Consider the following 25,276-nt stretch of genomic DNA (forward strand, 5'->3'; position numbering starts at 1 on the left):
TTTGATAAACGATATACATAGGATAGATAAAGGGAAAAGTTTGAAAACCATTGATTCACCCCTTTCTCAGTGATACATTATGTCTAACAATTGGTATTAGAGCCTAGGTTCCCAGTTGATAAGCTTTCTCTAGCTTGGGTAAATTCTGGCTTAAGGAAACAATGGTTTGTTTAGTGTCAATCCCTGCTCCGATATTTGATGGGTTAAACTCTTCCATTTGGAGTAGTAGAATGGAAGTCTACTTGTCCTCTTTAGGGTATGATGTCTGGATGTCTATTGTAAATGGCTGCCCTAGTAAAGTCTATCCTCCCACTGATTTAGATGTAGAAAGAATAAACAAGTGCAATGATGCAGCAATGAAGGCTATACTATGTGGGTTATCAGATGATATCTCCTCAAAGGTGGACAGATGCAGATCGACAAAGAGCTTATGAGATAGATTGAAGAAGCTCTATGGAAATGAGCCTACTACCGTAGAACTAGTTTGTGAAGATAGCATGAGAAATGCATCTCATATATCTGCAGATGATGAAGGCAGATCTGCTAGTAGCCGCAACATTGATGAAGAAGGAACCCACCTCTTCATGGCTCAAGAATTAGAAGATGAGAGGCACACTTTTGAGAATGATCATGCAGATCACTCCTACCAGTAAGAGGTGTTTGGCAGTGATAGTGAAGGTGAAGAAGAGGACGAAACAAAAGTTGATCTTGAAGGAGAACTTGTAAATGGACTTGAAGAACTTAGTAGAGGGAGAAATGAATACAAGTTATTCAAGAATGTTACAGTTGTGGAGCAAAACAAATTGATCAAATGCCTTGAATAATCTGAGAAATGCATCTCAGAGTTGAAGTCTCAACAAGAAGACACCAAGGAGTGTCGGTGTAGAGATCTAGCATCTGAACTAGAGGCAAAAGATAAAGAATATCAACAGCTGGTTGGAGAAATGGAAATTCTCTGAAATGACCTTGAGAAATATCAGGATGAGCTCAAGATAAGAATAAAGTTTGATGGAAATAGTACTGCCTTGGAAAAAATGTTGAAAAAGCAAATGCTGGATTAGGAAGTGGTGTCGGTGAATGCTCCACCAACAAGAATGTCACCCACAATGACATTCAATTTGTCTCCTCAAATAGAGATAACAAGGGATAGATTTTCAAATTTAGAGATTCTCCCCTAAAGAAGGTTGATCTAACCACTACCGGTGAAGACATGCAGACAAGGATGAAGACCGGTGTTGCAAGAAAGAGGAACAATGTAGATCCGAAAAGAAAAGGGAAGATGGGAGAAGACAACTTCACCAGAAGTAGGAACATGATAAGACAACATAAAAGACCTCCTACCAGTAGAAGACAAGGAAATGCTACCACCCACGAAACAAAGAAAGTTTGGGAAAAGAAGAAATCATATGGAAGAGTTATAGAGCATGGACAATCTAGGATCCATCATCGGAGAGGTAGAAATGGAAATACTAAATCGGTAAGATCTCCCCATGCATGGCAGAATACGTTTGTAAGTTATAAACCTTTTTTCTCAGGTTATTGCTTTGGATGTAATGGTCATGGCCATAGGGAAAAACATTGTATAAAGGGATCTAGAAGGAACAATCTAGGACCTCATAGATATCATGCATATGAGAAAAATGTATCAAGGAGTAGAAACATGCATACCCGGTTATGAAAACAATGTTTATTTTAACTGCAATAGATCTGTCCATAGAGAGTTTGAATGCAAGAAGAAGAATTTGCATTCATATGGAAGCTATGCTCAAGATGCAAATGGATATAGAGCATATGGAAGATAGAGACCTACATGGAACCAAAGGAGAAATGTCCCTGCAGGATCAAGAGGTCCACTGGTTCCGATTGTCGGTCACAACAATATTACCAAAACAAGATGGTCAAACCAACATGTTAGAAGGTTCCCCAATCATGAGGTTGGGATGGATGTTATGTGCTACTATAGCACTACTCCCTGTTATGATGCAAATCCCAAAAATATAAGAACCAATCAGCAGAAGAAGGTAAGACCTACTCCCAAGACTGAAAATGGAAAGAAGAATGAGACCATGCAGGTATGGAGGAAGAAAAGGAGAGTAAGACCTCAGATCGACACAGTGCATTCAATGCATAGGAGATATCTCCTAAGGCTTAAAGGAGATGCAAGACCTTGGGGGAGTAGTACATTGACCTTATCTTTCACCCCCTCAATGAAGAAGGACACATGGAAGAACAACCTATTGTTGGTATGAAGGAAGGAAATGAGAAGATAAGTGTGTGTAGTGGCTGCCTTGGATACACACCTACAGATGAGAGATGGATCACTACTACTTGTGTCAATGGTTGACATATTTATAATTGGAATTAGATGTAAAGTGAAAAAATATTTCAAGAGTTAGAGGAAAGTGCTCTGATTGTGATGATGGACTAGTACAACAGACCAGGTATATGCAGGATGTTACTGACATGAATGCTAACAGGTATGTGTAGGTTATGTAAGATAATGAGTAGCATGGAATGAGGAGGTTATGTGTCAGGTGGTATTGATGAATACCTGAATGACATATGTTGGCTCGGTTGTTGATCATGTAGGCATGCATGTTTGTTTGGGCTACCCGGTTTGACTCATGGCATGATGATGACATTGTATGGCATTGTGTACATCCAAAATCATGTCATAAGTTGTGGTGGATATAATGGAGCTAAAAGATCATTAGATGATCACATATGCATAGCTCAACTAGTATATGGAGATGATTGGAGCCTCGATATTGGACCTGACTGATATTGTGCACCTGAGATGTATGACTCAGGGGGACTTCAAGTGCTTATGAAGCAAACATGACATGCTTGACCTTGAATGCACTAGCGGCATCAACTATAGAAGATGGAAATTTTTGTAGGAATACCCAGGAGAACTTCATGATTTAGGGTATCTACTTTCCCAATTGGTTGAATTCATAGCACAATCACATTTGATTCTAAAGACAAATTGGGATCAGACAGCGGATGTTGTAGTTTGACTAGCAGGCATGTTGTATTCTCTAACACATCCTTCAACAATTGGTATCATATTAGTATGCTCAATTGGTGTCAATTGGTGGTCGAGGCCCCCCAATCTCAAATGTTGTGATTTGAGAGGTTGCAAAGTATAAAGGTTAAAGGAGAAGATGCATCCTGTAAAGAAAAGGGGGAGAAAGAACTCTGTCAGTGCCCGATAGACACAAGGAAGAGAGAAACCCTTACAGTGCCCTTTGCCATTATTGTCAAAGGGGGGGAGAGAATATTTAGTATGCGGGATACCACATGTGTTGACATCAATGCCAAAGGGGGAGATTGTTGGCATTGTGTTGTCATTGATGTCAACCGGTATGGAAGGACAACCAGTATGGGAATATAGTTGATGTGCAGTCATTGATGTCAACTATTCTAGCAAGTTACCTGTATATGCTATCACTGGTAAGGAGAGGATGTCAACTGGTAAGTGATGTTACCTGTATATGCACACTCCAATGAGACATTGAAGGTGATTGAAGGTTTTGTCATCGATGGAAACCTTACAATCCTATGGCACCGGCAAGGCATTACACCGGCATCAGCAGATCACACTCTACACTGACACTTAGACTACTGGCACCGACAGAGAAAGGAAGTATACCGGCACCGGCAGAGAAAGGAAGTATACCAGCACAAAGGCCGACATGATTTTTGATATATTATATTTTGTTTATTATTGTAAAAAATTTGAAAGCTGACCATGAGGTTCTGTAAAGAAATTGAAGATAGGAAGAAGAATAAAGAAGAATTGACCAAAAGACTAAGTGATGCAGCAAATGAGAACACAAGACTTAGCTATGAAAATGACCTATTGAAGACAGATCTGATGCATACACAGAATGACTCAAATGAACTGATGAGATAGAAAGAAGTCCTAGAAAGAGATCTAGATATTGCAAATCAACATAAAGAAAAATTCAAGAAAAGCTCAGAGGAACTTGGTAACTTGTTGAAGAATCAAAAGCCTAAAGGTGACACTTCTAGAATTGGCTTTGAAGTTGGAGAAAGCTCCGATACTGCAAACACATAAGATCACATTAAACCAGTAAGACAACCTAATGCTTATAAATTCAATGGAAAATGCTTTAACTATGATAAGTATAGGCATAGAGCAAATCAATGTAGATCTAAAAATTATCAGAACATCAACACACCCACTAGTCAATGTTCAAAATGTAACAAAGTTGGTCACAACTCTGAAAATTGGAGAATGAATGTAAGATGTTATGTTTGTGGAAGATTTGGACACCTATCTAATCAATGTAGAACACAAACCGGCATAGGTTATGGCAAAGCTATTCAAAAAAATAATGTGACTTTTTATGCATGTAACAAGATTGGGCATATTGCAAAATTTTGTAGAAGCAAAGGATCACCGGCAAACAACAAAAGTTCTAGCTTGAAAGGAAAAGAAAAAGTTGAAGAGGTTAAGCAAGAATTCTCAAAACAATGGATTAGAAAGTCTGACCTAAATGTTGGGAATACTCCTCCACCGGTAGAACCAATCAATGCTTCACCGTCAAGATAGAGTGGTACTCCACCCGCAGGAAGCTCTTCATCAAACTGAAGAAAATCTTCTTTGAGGGTTTGGCAATCAATGAGACATATGCTATTATTCCCTTAGTTAAAAGTAAGAAGTTGGAAATTACTTCATTACCAGCAGACAATGTTAAGTGACTACTTAACCGACATGCATTAAATGCGGTTGATGGAAAATAGACTCTATAAATTTGTGATTTTAGCTCCATTTCACTTCACCGAGATTTCAAACATTCGAAGAGCGCAAAATTTGTAGAGCTAAAGAATTTCGAGCAAAGAGGCAAAGGCATTTCACAATCAATCCATCCTAAGGCAGAAAAAGGTATTTATCATCATGACATCCACCTCTGCACTTGAATATATAGCAAACCCTACTATAGTCGAGGTTATAAAATGCCCTAGGCCCATATTTCAATTAATTCCCGAAGTAGCAAAGAAAGATGATATTGTAGGTGCTTTTTCTCAAATTCCAAAAGGAGTTGTTTATGCTGAAGACCCCAAAATTTACATCCATTGCAACATAGAGGAATTAGGAGATGAAGAGATCAAAACAATGTATAAATCTGTCATATGTGATGAATCTGGAAATGTAAAACTGGAACATAAAATCATTGAAACCCTAGGATTTACTGAAATCCTCTGCATTCCTGAATTTCCCAAAGATGTGATTAGGATAGTCTTAAGCAGGGTTCATGGTGAATTTTTCTGGTTGGATGCAATTCACAAAATTACCAAGGAAGCTATCAAAGCAGTGATAGGGTTACCCTCAACCGGTAAAAGACCAGACAAGACTAAAAAGGTCTCAAATGACCTAGTAACTAAACTAACTGGTGCAACATCTGGCAAAAGGTCCTTGAGAGTCAATGATGTAACTAACATGAATGTGAGATTTATTAGCATGATTTTAGGGTATAAAGCCACTCATGCAAATAGACTTAACTCAGTTTCAAGTTTATGCATTAAGAGTGCTTATGACATGATTACAGACAATGTGAAAATTGACATATGTGAATGGTTAAAGGATGAGCTAATTGACAACTTAGGCAAGATAAAGAAGGATAAGAAAGGAACTTTTAGGTTTGGAAATCTACTTTTATGCTTGATGCTACAGATTACCAAATAGGTTCCTAGTATAGGCTATAAAGAACTTGGATTTGATATACCAGTAGGTAAATAGTTATCGGAACTATTCAATAACATGGGTGAAGACAAGGAAAAGAATATCCATGAACACTTTCAAGAATTAAAGGCCAAAATGAAGAAAAGAATCAGATTGTCACAGAAAATTGTTGACAAGTATAAGGATAACATATGCTTTGTAATAAAAAAGGATGAGATATGGATGGAAGCAGTCACCCCAAGGACAATTTGGGTAGCAGAAATGGGTTATGATACTGATGACCTTATCATTGAAACTTATGCTAAAGCACTTCTAGAAGCACCAAATGAACCAAAGGAAGAAGTCTTTGGTAGTGCTAAGACCATAGAAAAACAAATTCAATCTAAGAAGAGAGTGAAAAAGGTTGAAGCAGTTGTGAGAAGAGGTTCTAGACAGGAAAAGGCTATTAAAGAAGATGTGATGAAACGAACCGGTATCACTGAGGATGAGTTAGTAGACCCACGGCCTGAAACTCACCTATCATCAGTAGCTACTTCTTCGGAAAATGACATGCCTGCAACTTTCAAAAGAGTTGTAAGGAAAAGAGATCCTTCACCGGCAACCACACCCTCACCTAGGAGAACAAGACAGAAACAAGAAGCAGTGAGATCTCCGGTTAAGAAAACTACACCAAAGAAGAAGCTAACACCAAAGAAGAAGAAGAGGACTCAATAAAACATGGCCCCTCTTGACATATTGCTAAATGAAATTACAAAGGAAGGGAAACTAAAGAACATAGAGAAATTGTATGACACTCTGATAGCAGATGAAAAAGAACAAGTTGAGAACAATGTTATTTTGCACATAGACATGTATAAGAAATTTTTCATGGAAGTGGCAGATGAAGTACCAGATGAATTATTTAAAAGATTGGAAGAAAGAAGACAAGCTATTGTAGAGCTTGACAAGAAAATCAAGGTAGAAAAATTACTTGCTATTTATCCAATGAACTCACCTAAAGAAATAGATGATTTAATTGCAGAAGCCAACCAGTCAGTATTTTCTACTGCACACCGGTACATTGCATTAATGGTTGGAAGAGTTAATGAGGTGACTGAAGAAACAGAAAATCCATGGGATATATTCCTAGTTGAAAAAGAAAAACAGGAAGAGTACATGAGCCACAAACCTATAAAGGTATATCAGAAGGACAAGGACAAGGGTAAAGGAAAAGTTGGTGGACCTCCTAGTATCAAAGTAAAAGACAACTTATCCCCACCTCCTTTGATCACTCCACTGGTAACAACAACAACTACTGAAGATCAACTGACAGTTGAAAGTATGAATGAATAGGATACAAATCCTAATCCTAAAGTCTTATACACAATAGATGTTGATACACAAAAGATCAACATTGTGGTAGATCAAGATACAACTGGTAAGACAGACATGGCTAGTAAGCCTCCGGTAACTGAGAAAACTAATCAAACTCAAGAGAAACCAACAGATGATAACAAAGAACAACAGGTAGAGACTCAGACTAAGACTGAGACAGAGCAATAAACAAAGAGACAAGAAGAGCAACAGGCTCCGGAACAGGGACAGGTTCACATGGAAACAGAGCAACCGGCAACAAGAGAAGTACAAAAACCATTGCCTAATGAAATGCAAACACAAACAGACCTACCAGAGGTCACAACAAGCTTGGTTACTTCTACCACCGGCGGTATTCAGAATGTTGGTTCCTCATCAGCAGGCTATAAATCAACTAATGTAATAGAAGTATTTTTAGATTCTATCAAAAGGATAACAGATTGTATTTCACAAGCTTACAAAGCTATAGATGACACAATCCCAATTTTGAAGAGGCTAGCTCCTAACTGTAATATAGACAATAAATATTCTTTAAGTCAAATTGACATTTTGTCCAAGTACATCACTGAGAACACAGTGACAATTGAGCAAATAAAGGAAGAGGCATTAAAGGATAAGATGGAACTTGAAAAGCAGAAATTCTTTGAAGATTAGATAAAGAAGTGTACAAGGGAATTTGACACACTTCTACCGAAACTATGCAATTTACTGAAAGAGTTCAAAACTTTGTACAAAGACATATGCAAGACAAACTTGCTAACAGCTGACATAGATAAGCAGATGAGCAAGGCACAGGATGAAATAAATAAACTTGTAGACAATTTTGTTAACTCACCAGATACACTATCAATTTTTGAATAGAAGATAACAAATTTTGAGGATGAGTTACTTAAGTTGGGAAGAGAAAAGGAGAGAATAGTGGATAAGGCAAAAAGTTTGGGACTAAGACTGAGTCCAAGATTGGACTATCTAGCATTCATGCAGAAGGAAATATCTGAGGCACTTGTAGAGGGACAAAGAACACTGGCAGAGCATATGCAGCTCCTCACCGGTATAGTTCAAAGAATAGATGCACCTATAAAGTACAGTAAGAAATTTATGGAGAGTATAAACTTAATTTTGGCGGATATATTTCAAATGGTGACCACACAGGTACAAGGTTGAGACTACAACTCTATTGACATCTTGACAACCTTTGTCATTGATGCCAAAGGGGGAGTAGTGGTATGAGAAAATCCAATATCACAGGAATAATATGCTCAGGGGGAGCACACATTTTTTTGGTAACACATTTTTGGATTATAGTTTTGGATACACTTTTGAATTTTCTCATGAGTGTTGTCATCAATGCCAAAGGGGGAGATTGTTGGAATATGCACACTCCAATGAGACATTGAAGGTGATTGAAGGTTTTGTCATTGATGGAAACCTTACAATCCTATGGCACCGACAAGGAATTACACCAACATCAGTAGATCACACTCTACACTGGCACTTAGACTACCGGCACCGACAGAGAAAGGAAGTATACCGGCATAGAGGCTGATAGGATTTTTGATATATTATATTTTCTTTATTATTGTAAAAACTTTGAAAGCCGACTTGATATCATTGTAAAATGACTTATATATATAAGAAGTCATTGTAAGACATTTTGTAAGGAGATAGAATGAATAAGGAAAAATTATTAGGCAGACCTATTATGTGAAATATAGGTTAAAGGGTTTATGTACGAAGCAGAGCAGAAACCGGTACTGAATCTGGCATTATAGATGCTATTGTAAAGAAGTACAAGACATTGGATTTGTATAATCCTCATTGTAAGTCAGTGAGACTTCCCATTGAGCAGTGAGCTCTAGGCACTTGGCCTTCCTGCATGTGCAGGCCCCTCTTGTAAGTAATATTCTCTTATTGGCCAGTAAGTGAATATTGTGGGTCACAAATCCCACCGAGGTTTTTCCCACACTGAGTTTCCTCGCTAAAATATTATGTTATGGTGTGTTTCTTATGTGGTTGCTTTTATTTTTGTTTATTGCATTATTTCTTGCATACCGGTACACTGTTATAATATGCTCTACATGTTTTAAGTTAAGAAATTCTAAATACCAGTTAGATACTGATTCACCCCCCCCTCTCAGTATCTGTGGGAATCCTAACAGTGCAGTCATTGATGTCAACTATTCTAGCAAGTTACCTGTATATGCTATCACTGGTAAGGAGAGGATGTCAACTGGTAAGTGATGTGTTGATAGTGAGTGGTTGTCAATCAAAAAGCTTATGACCAATGTACCACTAGGGTGAGAAAGATACTTGGATGTTGATTGTGATGAAGAGGCAGAAGGTTATCAAGAATCACATCAACACTAGAGGAGAAGGATGTATAGGTCACCAGTATATTGTGTTGATGAAGAATGACAAGACTCCCACCAGATGAAGAGAAGACTGACATTAAGAGTGCCCAAATTGGATCACATGTGCCTATTTGAAGATATGCTACTCAAATAGGGAAGCCACATTGGTGCATTGCAGAATGCGGATGACAAGGATCCACTCCCACCGGTAAGTGGAGCTTATCTCCTTTTATACAAAGTGTGCATCATAGTTTTGTGAGATAAGACAAAAGAGTTAAAGGCGGGTGTTTGAAGGCTCTCACTGGATCTACCAGTGAATCATGAAGATGCCTCAAGTGCATGAAATCAAATGAGATGCACAAGACCAATAGAGAAGGCATAATGCGATACTGGAATAGTTGAAGTGTGATGGTTTTGTCACCTTGACAAACCAGTTGAGATATGGTCTGAGCCAATGAAGAAGATAAGGCTACAACATCTGCCGATAGAGAATACAATTGGCATGCAGATGCCTCAGATGGAAACTGTATACACCTAAAAATCATCTGAAGATAATTAACTAAATAAACAATTATTTAATTAATCCCCCTTCCCAATTTAATTGAACTCATTAGCAATTTTGTTAAATTCTCCCATTCATCTACTTATTAATAAATCTAAGGATTTATTTGATAGGTTCATCTCAATAGTTCCCTTTATTAATTAATCCAAATGAATTAATCCTCCCCCCATTTAATTCATTCCTTCTAAATCCCCTAATTAATTAAAACAAATCAATTTATGACTTGTTGAAAGTTAAATAGCCTTTTCCTATTATTTTAATTTTTAAATTCAAATTCCCCACATGCCTCCTAACTTCTAACCACCTAACCTAACCACCCCCTAACCTAACACATTCCACCTAACCTTGGGTTCAACTAACCCTATCCTATCTTGCACATCCTAACCTCCTTATCCTAACCTCCTATGGTGTGGATATTCTCCCCTTGAGGCACATGGCACTTTTTCCACATGTCTCCTCCCTTGGACACTTGCCCTCTCATTAGCAAGGCTCCTTGACACTTGTCACCATAGAGATGACAAGTGTCCCTTCCTCCAACCTTTTCTCCAACCTCCTCCCATTTCACCCTTGATATCTTCAGATGCAATCTTGACCATTGATTCCCGCCCCCTCACCCCTGGCCTTGGAAATCCTATAAATATCCCCCATCTTGGAGAACAAAGGACCCCATCTCATATCAATTTAGGCATTGTTACTATAGGCATGTCCATTCTAGAATATCATTTGAGCATTGTTATTATAGGCAATTGCATCTTAGATCTAGCTTAATTTGATCATTTTCTAGCATAATTGTTGAATCGTGTATCTTAATAAATCATTTTCTATCTTAATTACATCTTCATCATCATAGCTTAATCATGCATATAATTATCTTAATTAAACTCTTGGATCAATCTATCATAATCAATCTTATCTAGCTTGCATATCATCATTATTTCAAATCCTCCGTCTAGGTGTAGTCAAGTCACTAGGATTGCTTATCTAGATCTGAGAGAAAATCCATACTCGCATCTCTTAAGAGGTGATAGGTTGCTTTGTCATGGTTTATCTTTCATTTGATTTCAATTTGATAACCATGCTTGTAATGATCTATTGAGTGTTTGTGTTGCAGCTGCAAGTACCCTACTTCACACATGTGACATTTTGGCGCCCACTGTGGGGCCAAAAATCTCTTTTTTGGCTTGTTAGCATCATCAAATTTTTAATCTCACAGGTTTCTAGCTGGGTCTGATTCAGAATTTTGTAGGAGTTCTCTTTCTATCTCATACGAGCTCCTTTGTGCCCTTGTATGAGTATGTGAGAATCGTCATACAAGAAGTTGAGAATTGTCGTACGAATTTCTACTTATGTATTTTCAAAACAGATTGCATTTTAGGGTTTTCATGCTTCAATTTGATTACTACTAATGCTAACCCTAGTCTGTTTGTGAGTTTTTCAATAGCCTAACTAGTTTTGTAGGATGATAGTCAAAGATTGTGCTTGTCAAAGTTTCATTTCATAAAAAAAAAGTGACTACTAAGGTATATGTTTTGCAGGTTGCCTAAGAAGACTCAACCAAACTTTGTGTCTTCTTTAAGTTTTCTAGGCACACTTATTTTGCTAATGGTAAATGAACATTTTTTTTCTATGCTTGAGAAGTTGTCTAAAAGGTAGGAGAGTATGCTCTTGTCCATTTGGACAATCAGGAATCTTGACCCTTGAAGCGCTTCTATGTTTGAGATTTGATTACCTTTAGCGGGTCTGTCATAGTGGGAAAAAGTAATCACCCTGTGAGAATGACCCAAGTGAATACAACTAGACCTAAGCTTTCTGACTCACTCTAAAAAATAGGCCTCTCGAGATTAAAGTCTCAGAGGATGGGATTATTTGAGTTTTCTCTTTTGAGATCTCTCATATTGTTCATTTAGTAGGGCCTCAAGGTCTCAATCACGCTTGCATGACTACTTCTTGCTTCGGTACCTTGTTGGGCTATAGGCCTCAATCGTGCTTGCGTGACTGCAAGGGGTAATTTCAAATGAAAACCCTTACTAAGAACCCTACAATAGAAGCTACTTGGTTCACCTCTAAAAGGGGATAATCTTTGTGCAAGAGAGATAGTAACTCTCCCAAGACACTTGCCATATCATTCCCCCATTAGCGTTTGGAGTCAGATAATACGATATTGAGAATCCATTGCGTGAGACTCAATTATCGTATTCTGATTAGCTATTGGGTGTGTACCTAAGTCTACAAGAAAAGGTTTTCTCTCTCAGCCAACTTCCTTAGGATTTAGCATGTTGTGCTTGAAGTCACTTATCATATCACCTTTTTGTTGTGTCGTCATCCCTGAAACAAGAAAATAAGACATCTAAAACTAGAAAACAAAAGCAAAACATCAAACTTCATTGATCAAAAATCTATCCAAACAAACATTTTTGTCTCTATTTTGTCCTAAGTCGTACGAGTTTATGCCTTTGTCGTATGGGAAATCTAGTTTATCATATGGTCCAGTGAAAATTGTCGCACGAGTCATCTTAATAGAGATCTTTGTGTTATCTTTTGTCGTCTAGTTCTATGAGAAAGCTCATACGAGTTGTTACTTTTGTCGTGCAAGATTTATAGTTTATTGTATGGGCCTGTCTGTATTGTCATCTAGGGTTGTCTAAATTATACAATTTTTTGTCTTTGTTGGTCCAGAGCTATCTTCTTGCATGTCTTTTTTAGATCTTTCATCTTTGCTTGGTCAATTTACAGTGAGCAATAAACACCTGATATCTGTCATTTTGTGCTTACATTGTTTTCTTGATTCACTTGGTCAAGTTATCATCTGTCAAATCAGATTCTAAAGATAAACACCTTAATATTTTCAAGTATTCACCTTCAACAAGTTTAAGATCTAAACATCTCAAAGTGCATTATCACCTTCTTTGATAAACTGATCACTCTAACATAGTTTCTCATCAGGATCTATTATCCTCTATCACGAAACTACAACATTTGGTCAGGATAACCTTGTCCCACATCATAGGATATATCGTTCCTATTGGACTTGGTTCTATCAAAATCATCATCATTGCACTCCAAAATTGAAGATTGAAAAACTTGAAAACTTTTAAACACTTGAATTATCTTTTCGTGTCCTATCATTCTATCGTATCTACATTGACATTTGATCATTTATTGAAACAAATTTTAGACAATCAAATCTTTGCACAATATCCAACACACATGTATGCCCATTTTAACTAGAGTGCAGAGATGAAAGATCGCAAAAATAGAAATCGAAACATTTGAAATAACTGAAAATTATAGAAACATGGAACATGAAAATGAAATACAAGAAGAAGAAGAAATAATAGAGCAACATCTCAGAGAAATAAAAAAAAATCCTAAATTCAATAAATTTATGGAGAAAATATTGGAGGGAGAAAAAGAAAAATATTTCCTAATGTTAGCAAAATTTGATGCTCCACTCCCCCAAGGTTTTGATGTGAGGAAATTGGCACAAAAGAGAAGTGACTCTTCCCCTAATAATGAACAACATGAGGATATTTTTGGTCTCAAAATTGATGACACATCAATTACTGATAACACAAGAAATAATGAGGAAACTTCTATAATACCCTAAAAATGGTCATCTAAACCATGGCCCCCTAATCTCGACAACATCACCAAGGTCCTAACCAAAGGCAATTAAATCAATCTTGAGCACATTATTAATTCTTTAATCATCAAATATCACATGGTAAATCAATTACTCAATATTAATTAAATATTTATTTAATTAATTGAATCATTTCCAAGAATATCATTTTGATCAATTATCCTATTTTAATTTATTAAATATCTTTGCATATTTAATTAATTAATAAATTTGCCATTTAATCATGCAAAAGGAATGAATTTATTACAAAAGAGGAATTAATTGCAAAGCAAGAGTTGAATTGAAAATAAAACAAAAAGAATTGAATTGAGAGAGAAATCAAACTTGAGATATTATTTCTTTTTCTAAATTTAGAACTTGGAATCAGAAAAGCAATTTAATTGAATTATTGAATTATTCTCTAAAATTGGAACTCAAAACTTTTCAAAAAAAGAAGTTCAGTTGCATTGAAAAGACTCTTTTATTGAATAAATAAAAGAATTATCTATTTTTATCACAAATGCATGGAATTAATTTATTATTATTTCCAATGTAACTTGGACTTCTAATTTGAATGCATTTCAATTAAACTATAATTGGAATCTATCTCAAGATTAACTGAACCTGATTTCTCAATTATTTCAATTAATCCTAAATTGAACTTTTTCATCATCTCTCTTGTAATTCTCTATAAATTCATCCTTCAGCTCTCATTCCAATTCACCCCAGAGATTTTTGAGAACACGCTTGGAGATTATTATCACGCTAATTTTGCTTTAGAGTCATTGAAGATCAATGTGCTTTTTTAGATTATTTACATTTTAGATTACATGCATTCATTATTATTTGCATCCATATTTATTTTACCCATATTTTCTTGAATCATTATTGCTTGAATTATTCATCCATCTTGCATCCATATAGTTAATATCATATAGATTAAATCCTTCGTCTTGGTGTAGTCTAGTCACTGGTATTGCTTATAAAAATGTGAGAGCAATCTTATACTCGCATCTTTTAGAAGGTAATTAGTCGCTTTGTTATGGTTTATTATTTATTTACTAACCATACATGTAATGACTTAATTGAAGTGTTGTGCTTGCAGCTTACAGACCACTTTTTCACTCTAGCTTAGACCAGCTTGAAGACTACATTTTTTGGCCTCCAAGACTGACTACTTATTTTTTTGTTATTTTCTAGATTTTAGATTTTTGGATTTTCGTCCGTACATCTCGTACGACATTTCCCATAGGCTGAAATGACAAACTGCAGGTGTCGTATGAACTAGGATCTTGTCTCATACGAGATGGAATCCTATATCATACGAGTTTACGTACTGTCGTACAATTCTGTATTTTCTGGTTAAAAAGACAAAAGAAGCAAATTTCATGATTTTGGTTTTTTGTTCAAATTAATTATTTTGATGACTAACCCTTGTTGTTTATTTGTCTATCTTAGAATTTTTCACAGCCTAATCAGTTTTTGTAGAATGCTTGCCAAAGAATATGCTTACCGCACAAAGACAATATGACTACTGATTCGTTGTCTTTGCAGGTTGCCTAAGGAAAATCGACCAAACATCGTGTATTCTTTCAATTTATTTTTAGGCACCTAAATTGCTATCTGGTTAAAGAACAAATCTATCTTTTGTGTTTTAAGTAAATTCTGAGAGGTAGGAGAGTATGATCTTGTTTGTATAGACAATCAAAAATCTAGACCCTTGAGGCATTTTCTTTAAGCTTGAGATTTGTACATCTTTCATGGGCCTACCCTCCCGAGGAGCTAATAAATCTTTAGCCATTACAGTCGGTGAGAGGGGAACGACCCAAGTGGGAACAACTAAACGCCAAGTACTCCAACCCACTATAAAATAAACATGATTTGATGAAAATCAAGTCAACGATAGTGCTTAGGAATAACTCTCCTCTATACCTTCGGGTATATTAAACCTTGGTTTTCAAGGTTGTGAGACCTCTTAATTGAGTTTATACTTTGACGCACCAAATAGATTCCTTACTAATTCCAATTAAAATTAGAAGCTACTCGGTTCACCTTCGAAAGTGGGGATAATCTTTGTGCAAGAGATATAGTAACTCTCCCAAGATACTTGTCATTTCGTGCCCCCATTAGCATTTGGAGTCAGATAATATGGTGTTGAGAATCCATTGTGTGAGACTCAGCGGTTGTATTCTGATTAGCTATTGGGTGTGTACCTGAGTCTACAAGCAAAGGTTTTCTTCTCTCACCAAATTCCTTAGGGTTTGCATGTTGTGATTGGAGTTACTATTTATACTACGTGTCTTCTGTGTTTTCATCCTTAAAATAAAAAAAATGAAATACCAAAATTGGAGAAGACAAGAAACAACTCAGTGATTCAAAACTATGTCCATGTCAGAACTAGTCCATCCTAAGTCGAAACTTTGTCCATGTCAGAACTAGTCTATCCTAAGTCAAAAATATGTCCATGTCAGAACTAGTCCATCCTAAGTTGAAACTCTATCTGTGTTAAGTCGAAACTCTATCCGTGTCAGAACTATTCCATCCTAATTCGAAACTCTATTTGTATCTGAACTAGTCCATCCTAAGTCGAAACTCTGTCCGTGTCAGAACTTGTCCATCCTAAGTTGAAACTCTGTTCAAAACTAGTATATCCTGGTCAAAAATTAGTCCATCTTACAATTGGTCATACTTAGTTGTCATACTCAGCAATCGAAAAAACTCAAAATTTTAGTCTCTTCCCTATGAACAGTCATACGAAACTGATTATTTATCATCCTACATCACATCCTGTGTCATATGAGTCTTGTCATTCATCGTCCTGCACTGTATCCTGTGTCGTATGAAACCTAGAAGTTTATCATCTAAAGCTAAATCATGTGTCATATGAAACATAACTACCCTAAATATTTTGTCATCTGGCACATGCCCATCTATCATATGGTACGAGGCAGCAACTCATACGAAACAAAACTCTTGTCATCCTGTAGCTGCTAAATTATCGTCTGGTTTAGAAAATCATGTCGTATGAGTCTCTGGTTTTGTCAGAACAGAATAGTCAAACTTGCCTAAAAATAGTCTACAACTAACATAATACTGGTTATCATCATCCTAAGCATAAACAGATCAAGATAGTGTACCTCTGTCATTTGTGTTGCACAATTTGGTCGATCATCTTTTAGCTAGTTCAATCAACTACCTATCAAATTTAAGTCACTTAGATAACGTCTTGCATAGGATAGATCGTTCCTGAAACCAGACTGAATCTTACACTACTCTTAGAATCAACTTAGATAGATGTCTTATACAGGATAGATCTTTCCTAAAACTAGACTAAAATCTCAGTTGTTTCTCTCAAACAATACATTAACCAAACAAACTAGCTCTGAAATTGATCTTGACCTCTACATCACAAATAACTTTAGGTCACACTAATCCATAAAAATGCCTATTCAAACAAGGAGTTCTCGTAAGAAAGAGACCAAAGGCAAAGGAAAAACCTTCACATATCAAGATAATCCATTTTACATGAAGGACCTGCTCACTGACAAACCCTCATCATCAGGAGTACTAGTTTTTGATGAACCTGAATCTCCCATTATACATGAGACAGAATACAATGACAAAAAAAACCGTAATGTTCATGAAACCGACAATGATTCCTCATCAAGTGAAGCTGAAGAAGACACAGAACCTCCAAAAAAAGATATTCTTGACTGTCAAAAGGACAAAGACTTTAGAAAAATGATGAAAGCTATCCTAGCTCGAGAGAAGGAAGAGTCGAAGACTATTTCTTAGAACTAGCAAAACAAGGTGCCAAACTTCCTACTAGATATGATGTTCAGATACTCGTTACTAAAAAGGAAGAATTTCTTATACTCATGGTACACAAACAATTACAAGCCTTATGGATGGAGGTCATAGAACTAAAGAATAAGGATAAGTCCTTAAACAATATTCTTTGGAAACAATATGTCTCTTTCCATTTGACAAGAATCTATACATGCCTCCATTTCCTTCACGAGTGGAGATCCCAAAATTTGACAAATATGATGGCACCTCAGATCCTCAAGATCATGTCAGGAAATTTTATGCTGCCTGTATGGAGTTTATGCGTGATCAAATGTACCTCATGTTCCTTTTCCCAAGGATTTTAGGGGGTCAAGAAATGGAATGGTTCTCAAGTCTACCCAAAGGAATAAAAATGTTTGAAGAGCTAATCCAACTATTTTTACAACAATACTCATACAACATTCGACATCCTATGACTATGATTGAGCTTTGCAATACTAAACAGAAAATAGGGGAGCCTCTTCTTACTTTCCTCCAACGCTGAAGAAAGATGTTCTCTAGGTATTCTCGACCTATCCTAGACTCTGAGAAAATGAAAATATTTGTCAATAACTTGGTCCTCGAACTGAAGCATAGTATACAAATGCAATTACACCCATCATTTAACAAAATGGTAGATAATGCCATTCAAATGGAAGATGTACTCATAAAGAAGGGAGATATCTCACCTTGGAAAGAAACACAACCAGGATCTAGCTCTAAAGAGAAGAACAAGTATTGGAAATTTGGCAAAGACAACAACAAGAATGTTGTTAACGATGAAGTAGTAGACACTGTCAAAGCTAACTCAAAGCCCACAATATTTAACTTGGCTAGTGGTACACAAGCACTTAAAGTTGCTAAGGCTGCAGTAGAAAATTCACCAAAGAAAACAAAAGAATGGTTCAAAGAAAATCCTTGGCTTTCCAAACCTAAGCGTGATTTTACTCCTCTCAAAGAATCATATGAATCCTCTTTCAAAACTCTATTGGCAAACAACTTGATAACACTACCAGATAACTCCAGACCATATGATCTAGAAGCCAAACCAAGATGGTTGAGAGAAAATGAATACTGTGACTTCCATCGGAATAAAGGTCATAATATAAACAATTGAATGAAGCTAAAACATGAGATTCAAGATCTCATAGACGTTGGTAAAGTTGTTGTTGGGAATCATTCGACCAATGCTGATCATAAAGCATTTAAGGACCCTTTACCTATTTAAGAACAAGATGATTCCTCAAAGACCAAAGGTGGTGCCAAAGTAAATTATACTTATACCAGCAATGACAACGTTATTAACATGATTGAGCCTTCCCAATCAGAATATTGGAATGTGATTATAGTCCAAGATAAACTGAATGAATCATGATATGCAAGAGCTCTAACCCATTCTCAGAAGAAAGTCACTCTCCAAGGAGCTAGTTCTTCCAACCCAGCTCAAGCAACATCGAACCCACCAACCCAATCAAACAAATAAAAAGAATCAACCTTGGATAAATTTAAAAGGTTAACTTCATCATCATCTTTTGTATATAGAATTGTTGAACAGTTGAAGAGGACAAATGCTCAAATCTTAATTTTTGAATTGCTAAAACTCTCGTCTTCTCACAAAGAAATCCTAGACAAAGCATTGCTCACCACTAACGTTCCAAAAGATTTAGACATTGATCAGTTTCAATCCATGGTGGGTCATCTGACTTTACCTCACTATTTGACCTTCTCTAAAGATGATGACAACTCGCTAAATCATCCACATAACCAGCCATTGCATATTGAAGCCATGATCCATAAACACAGAGTCAAACGTGTTTTGATAGATGGAGGCGCGGGGTTGAATATCTATACTTACAGTCTACTTACACAACTAGGATTCTTTGAAAATGTCATTGATCTCAGCAAGAAAATTGCAATAAAAGCCTATGATGAAGAAGAAAGGACCTCTAAAGGTCTGGTATCATTACCTATCAGAGTGGGACTTGTAGAAAGAGATGTCCTTTTCCAGGTACTTGATATTTCTTTGTCATACAATATCTTACTGGGTAGGTCGTGGATTCATGAAATGAAGGTAGTATCATCAACATACCACCAATGCTTAAAATTCCCCTATAATGGAGCCGAAGTCAATATTCCTATTGATACAAATGCCAACTGTAATGCATTGACAAAAGGTGCAGATACTTTTGTGCTTCATAATAGGGCAGCCTCTCCAAATGAAGATCCAGAAGCGCTAATGAAAGACTTAGAAAAGAGATTGAAGATTAAAAATACTGGCATGGATGGCTACAAGATAGAACTGGTACTTTCATTAGTTTCTCTCCCTCCATCACCGAAATAGTTGGGAAAACCATCAAAGGCTATGAGAACATAAACTTCAGCTCTGAATACCATGTATGATGGTCTCTTTATATAGTCTTCTACCTCCCTGGCAGATTAAATAGAAGAGGATGTTGTTCTTAACTAGCTCTTTAAGGAAGATAGTCAAAATGAGGAGGTACGACATTGTGAGATTTCCTCCAACCAATATGGTCCTGGCTACAAAATGATTCAACGCATGGGATATTCAGGCACTGGTCCTTTGGGCAAACAAAAGGAAGGTATTACTGATCCAATTCAGCTACAAACAAAATCCACAAATGATAACGCTGGAGTGGGGTACAATCCCAAAAAGACATCAGATCACAAACATGTTTCTAAGTCTAAATGGTAGAAAAGGATATCGCCTTCAACATTATAGGAAACAGACACTCAACAAACAAAAGAAGAGTGTGGAAAAGAGAAAGAGGAATTAGGCAGTCAAGAAAGAAGAAATAGTCAGTGCTCAAGCTTTGATGGTGTCAGCTACAATAATATAAGAAGTTGAAGTCCCTGAGGATATAAGAGATGAATTAGTAAGAATCAGAGAATTGGTTGCACCACTAAAATTTCCAGTCACATATACTGGCAGGCAACAAGTGGACAATTCAGAGACTGACTCAAACAAGTATGAATGGGGTCCTGATCACCTCTAAGATACATCTAGTATAGAAACTCCAGAAGAGTCTAGTAGTGTCATAGATGATATTCAAGAGCTTATGCACATAAAACTAGAGAAGGAAATACAAGAAATTAGGCAAAAGAGACAAGCAAATTATGAACAAGGACTGAAGGAAGGAAGAGTACCAGAGAGCTTTTCATCTATGTACCCCTATGCTAAAATAGAACAAATTAGGTATAGCACTACACAAGAAGAGTTGGAAGTTATAGAACAAGAACTAGTTATCAGTCTAGAGGAAGCTGAATGGAGTAGACGACAACAAATCACAGAAACAACAAGATCATGTCAACAGGTGTGTCAGATACAAATGACAAATGAACCACAACATGAAGGAACTTGCAGCATTAAAGATGTTGGTGTTGATACCATACATACACTTACTAAATCACTTGAAGAAGACTTGGAAACTTCATTTGATGACTCTGATGACTCTGATGACAGTCTTATTCAAGACAATATCTACTTAGCCTCAAATTCTAAATCATCTGATAAAATCAATGAAAATCTGTCTACTGATCTTATTGCTGTGAAACCACGATATGACGTCTAGTTTGGCATAGTGAACGACGTTACAAGTATATCTATTAGATTAGGTCTGATGCTCTACAAAAAGGATTAGAAAATCTGTTTGATGGCAACACACACAAGAGCACAAGAAACAAATGTTAGTGTTAGCAACAAAAGATTATCCTAAACAGGCATATCAAGAGAGATATTAAGCATGAAATAGAAAGCATATAAACATAGAATAAAATAGCTAATCAAGATGCTCATAGTTGCTCCTCCCTTGTTCCTCTCCTCTCCAAGTCCCAAATGAGTGTAGCTCTCAGCTTTTAGCACTAGCCATGGATGCCATATGGAGATTCAAGATAGTTGAATATGATAAGGAAATGCTATGCAAGTGTAGATAGTGATGCTATGAGAAAACTCTATGCTAATGCCAGTATAACAACAATACTCTAATGCTTCCCTTTTTTGCTTGAGGAGAAGGGTTCTATTTATAGAAGAAATGGGGAAATGAAGGGTTAAGATTGAATGGTTTAATCAAGGGCCAAGTTTGAAAGTTGGGGATCCATGTGCATAATTGGCACCAATAAAATGGTGACAAGTGTCAACATAGGATTGGGTTGAGAGAAGAGGTTGGAGGCATTAAAGGCCTGAGAAGACCTCATGGTTATCTAGAGGCTAAGGGTCAAGTCCAAATTAAGATTACCCACTGGATTAAGAGTTAATCCAAGGATAAAGCTTTGTGCAAATGTTTAAGAGATAATCATGGTCAAAGCATTAATGGCCTGATGAGACCTTTGGGTTGGGTAGAAGTTGAGTCAAAACAAATGTTTTAACCATGTGGGAGGGTTTGAGGTAACCACTAATGGTTATTGGAGACTTTGGGGATTAAGTGGTTGAAGGTTGAAAGCCTTCAATGGTTATCAAAGACTTTGAGCCATTTAGTGGTTGAAGGTTGAAAGCCTTTAATGGTTATCAAAGACTTTGAGGGTTTGAGAAGTGACTCCCCTTTTGCTTAGGAATGTGACAAAGTTTAGAGAAGGGGTTAGGTTATTTAGAAGTAATTATAAAATTCTAGAAGGGGTTTAGGCATGCAAGTGGGAGAAATTTTGGTATTTTCAATTAAAATAAAATCATTTATTTCAATTAAATGGTGTAATTTGCATTTGGATAAATATTCAAATAAATATTAATTTATTTAAATGAGAAAAATGAAGATAAAGCATTAAAATGCTTGAAGACTTTGAGGGAAACCATTAAAGGCTTGAAGACTTTAAGGAAAACCATTAAAGTCTTAAGAAGACTATAGAAGGAAGCCATCAAGTTTGAAGACTTTAAGGGAAACCATTAAAGTTTCAAGTGGGTGAGGATAAATAGGATTTTAAATAAATAATTTATTTAAAATAGTTGTGCAACTTGCTTTTGTAGGAAAATACAAGTGGGTGGAGGATAAAGGTGATTTAAATAAATGATTTATTTAAAATTGTTGTGCAACTTGCTTTTGTAGGAAAATACAAGTGGGTAGAGGATAAAGGTGATTTAAATAAATGTTAATTTATTTAAATGTGAGAGGTGGGATTTTGGGGGATTTAAATAAATATTAATTTATTTAAATGTGAGAGAAGATTTAATTAAATAAATATGATTTATTTATTTAATTAATGGTCTGAATTTGGTTAAGTGAATTAAATCAAATAAATTGAATAATTTATTTAATTAATTGGAGAAGAGGGTTAAGATGAATGAATTAAATATTAATTTAATTAATTCATTAATTGATGGTTAAATAATCAAATAAATACTAAGTATTCATTTAATTAAGTGGACAGATTTATGTGACTACAAGGTCAATTAAATATTAATGTGAACTTTAATAATCATGTTCAGACTCTTCTTGATCTTAAGACACTTACGTGAGGTATCTTTCTGGAACTTGACTTTTCAATCCGCCATTGTGATGACAATACCATGAATGCTCTCGAACCTATCCAACATTTATTCTTACTACATCCAGAACTAATTGATTGTAGTTTACAGAACTAGCCTATGAATATACCTACTTTTGCCGATGACTATACGTTAGCCTATTATCTCAATGCAGTTGAACCCATGTACTCTTCCACCAATGAACAAATTGAAAATATGACTAAAGCGGATATCAAGTATCTTATTCACAAAAACAAGAAAAATAAAAAATAAAAGATCTGATGGCGAAAACCACATTGTGGCGGTGTCAGAATCTAAGAAAAGAAAATAAAGGACGTACCTAAAGGTGAAAACCTCTCTGAGGTGCCTGAAGGTGTGATACTTGATGTATTGCCAAGTCATTTCCAGGAAAGGTCCTCCATATTGATCGAGCCAACTTAGCTAGTGAACATTGGGAGTCAAGAGACACCATACATCATTCTTGTAGCTCAATCACTATCAGTAGAAGAATTGAAGGATTTCACTCATCTATTCTCAGAAAAGAAAATAAACTTTGCATGGACGTACTCTGATATGCTAGGCCTGGATCCTGATCTCATCATGCGCCATCTTTCTATCACACCAGGAGTTAAACTAGTCAAGCAAAAACTACGTAAGATGCACCCACATATGGCATTGCTGGTCAAGGCTGAGCTAGAAAAACTATTAAAAGTTGGACTCATTATAGCTATAGATTATGTCGAATGGATTTCAAACATAGTACCTATGTCAAAGGCAGACAAATCTATCAGAGTTTGCACTGACTTCAGAGATCTTAATAAAGCTTGTCTGAAGGATGACTTTCCATTACCAAATATTAATATGATAGTCGACATGACTATTGGGTATGAGATGTACTCACTAATGGATAGATTCTCCAGATATAATCAAATGAAAATAGCTCCCGTAGATCAAGAAAAGAAAACTTTCACCTATGCATGGGGAACCTTTTGCTCGAATGTCATGCCATTTGGGCTAAAGAACACAGATGCGATATATCAAAGAGCAGTTACAACTATCTTTCATGACATGATGCATAAGAATATGGAAGATTGTGTTGATGACACCTTAGTGAAGACTATGAAGAGATCAACGAATATTCAAGAGCTAGGTCCTATACTAGAGAAAATGGAAAATTTTAAACTCCAGTTAAATCCAAAGAAGTGTGCATTCAGAGTAACATCTGGTAAACTACTTGGCTACATCATTTCAAAGAAGGGAATTGATGTTGATCCTAAGAAGGTCCAAGCTATAATGAAAATGCCACCTCCGAAGAACATCAGTCAATTGAGAAGTCTCTAGGGATGTCTCCAATCCATCAGCCGCTTCATTTCTCAGCTAGTAGACAAAGCTCAACCTTTCACAAAAGTATTAAGGAAAGGAATAATATACAACTGGGATCAGGAATGTGAACATCTTCAGCAGATCAAAGAGTACCTATCTAATCCACCAATATTGATGCCGCCTATTCAGGGTAAACCATTGATCTTATACATATCAGCAACTGATTCATCACTGGGGGCACTTTTGGCACAACAAGATGACAACAAAAAGGAATGAGCTATCTATTACATCAACAGGACATTGGTGTCTTATGAAATGAACTACACTATAATAGAAAAAGCATGCTTGGCATTAGTCTTTGCTTCACAAAAATTAAGACACTACATTTTCAACATTCAAACATAAAAAAAAAGTTGATCTTTTTGGTGTTTGGATTCACGTCGGGTTGACCAAATGATGCTCTGCAAAAAGGATTAGAAAATCTGTTTGATGGCAACACACACAAGAGCACAAGAAACAAATGTTAGTGTTAGCAACAAAAGATTATCCTAAACAGGCATATCAAGAGAGATATTAAGCATGAAATAGAAAGCATATAAACATAGAATAAAATAGCTAATCAAGATGCTCATAGTTGCTCCTCCCTTGTTCCTCTCCTCTCCAAGTCCCAAATGAGTGTAGCTCTCAGCTTTTAGAACTAGCCATGGATGCCATATGGAGATTCAAGATAGTTGAATATGATAAGCAAATGCTATGCAAGTGTAGATAGTGATGCTATGAGAAAGCTCTATGCTAATGCCAATATAACAACAATACTCTAATGCTTCTCCTTTTTGGCTTGAGGAGAAGGGTTCTATTTATAGAAGAAATGGAGAAATGAAGGGTTAAGATTGAATGGTTTAATCAAGGGCCAAGTTTGAAAGTTGGGGATCCATGTACACAATTGGCACCAATAAAATGGTGACAAGTGTCAACATAGGATTGGGTTGAGAGAAGAGGTTGGAGGCATTAAAGGCCTGAGAAGACCTCATGGTTATCTAGAGGCTAAGGG

This window comes from Cryptomeria japonica, chromosome 6 (assembly GCF_030272615.1).
Source record: "Cryptomeria japonica chromosome 6, Sugi_1.0, whole genome shotgun sequence".
NCBI lineage: Eukaryota > Viridiplantae > Streptophyta > Pinopsida > Cupressales > Cupressaceae > Cryptomeria > Cryptomeria japonica.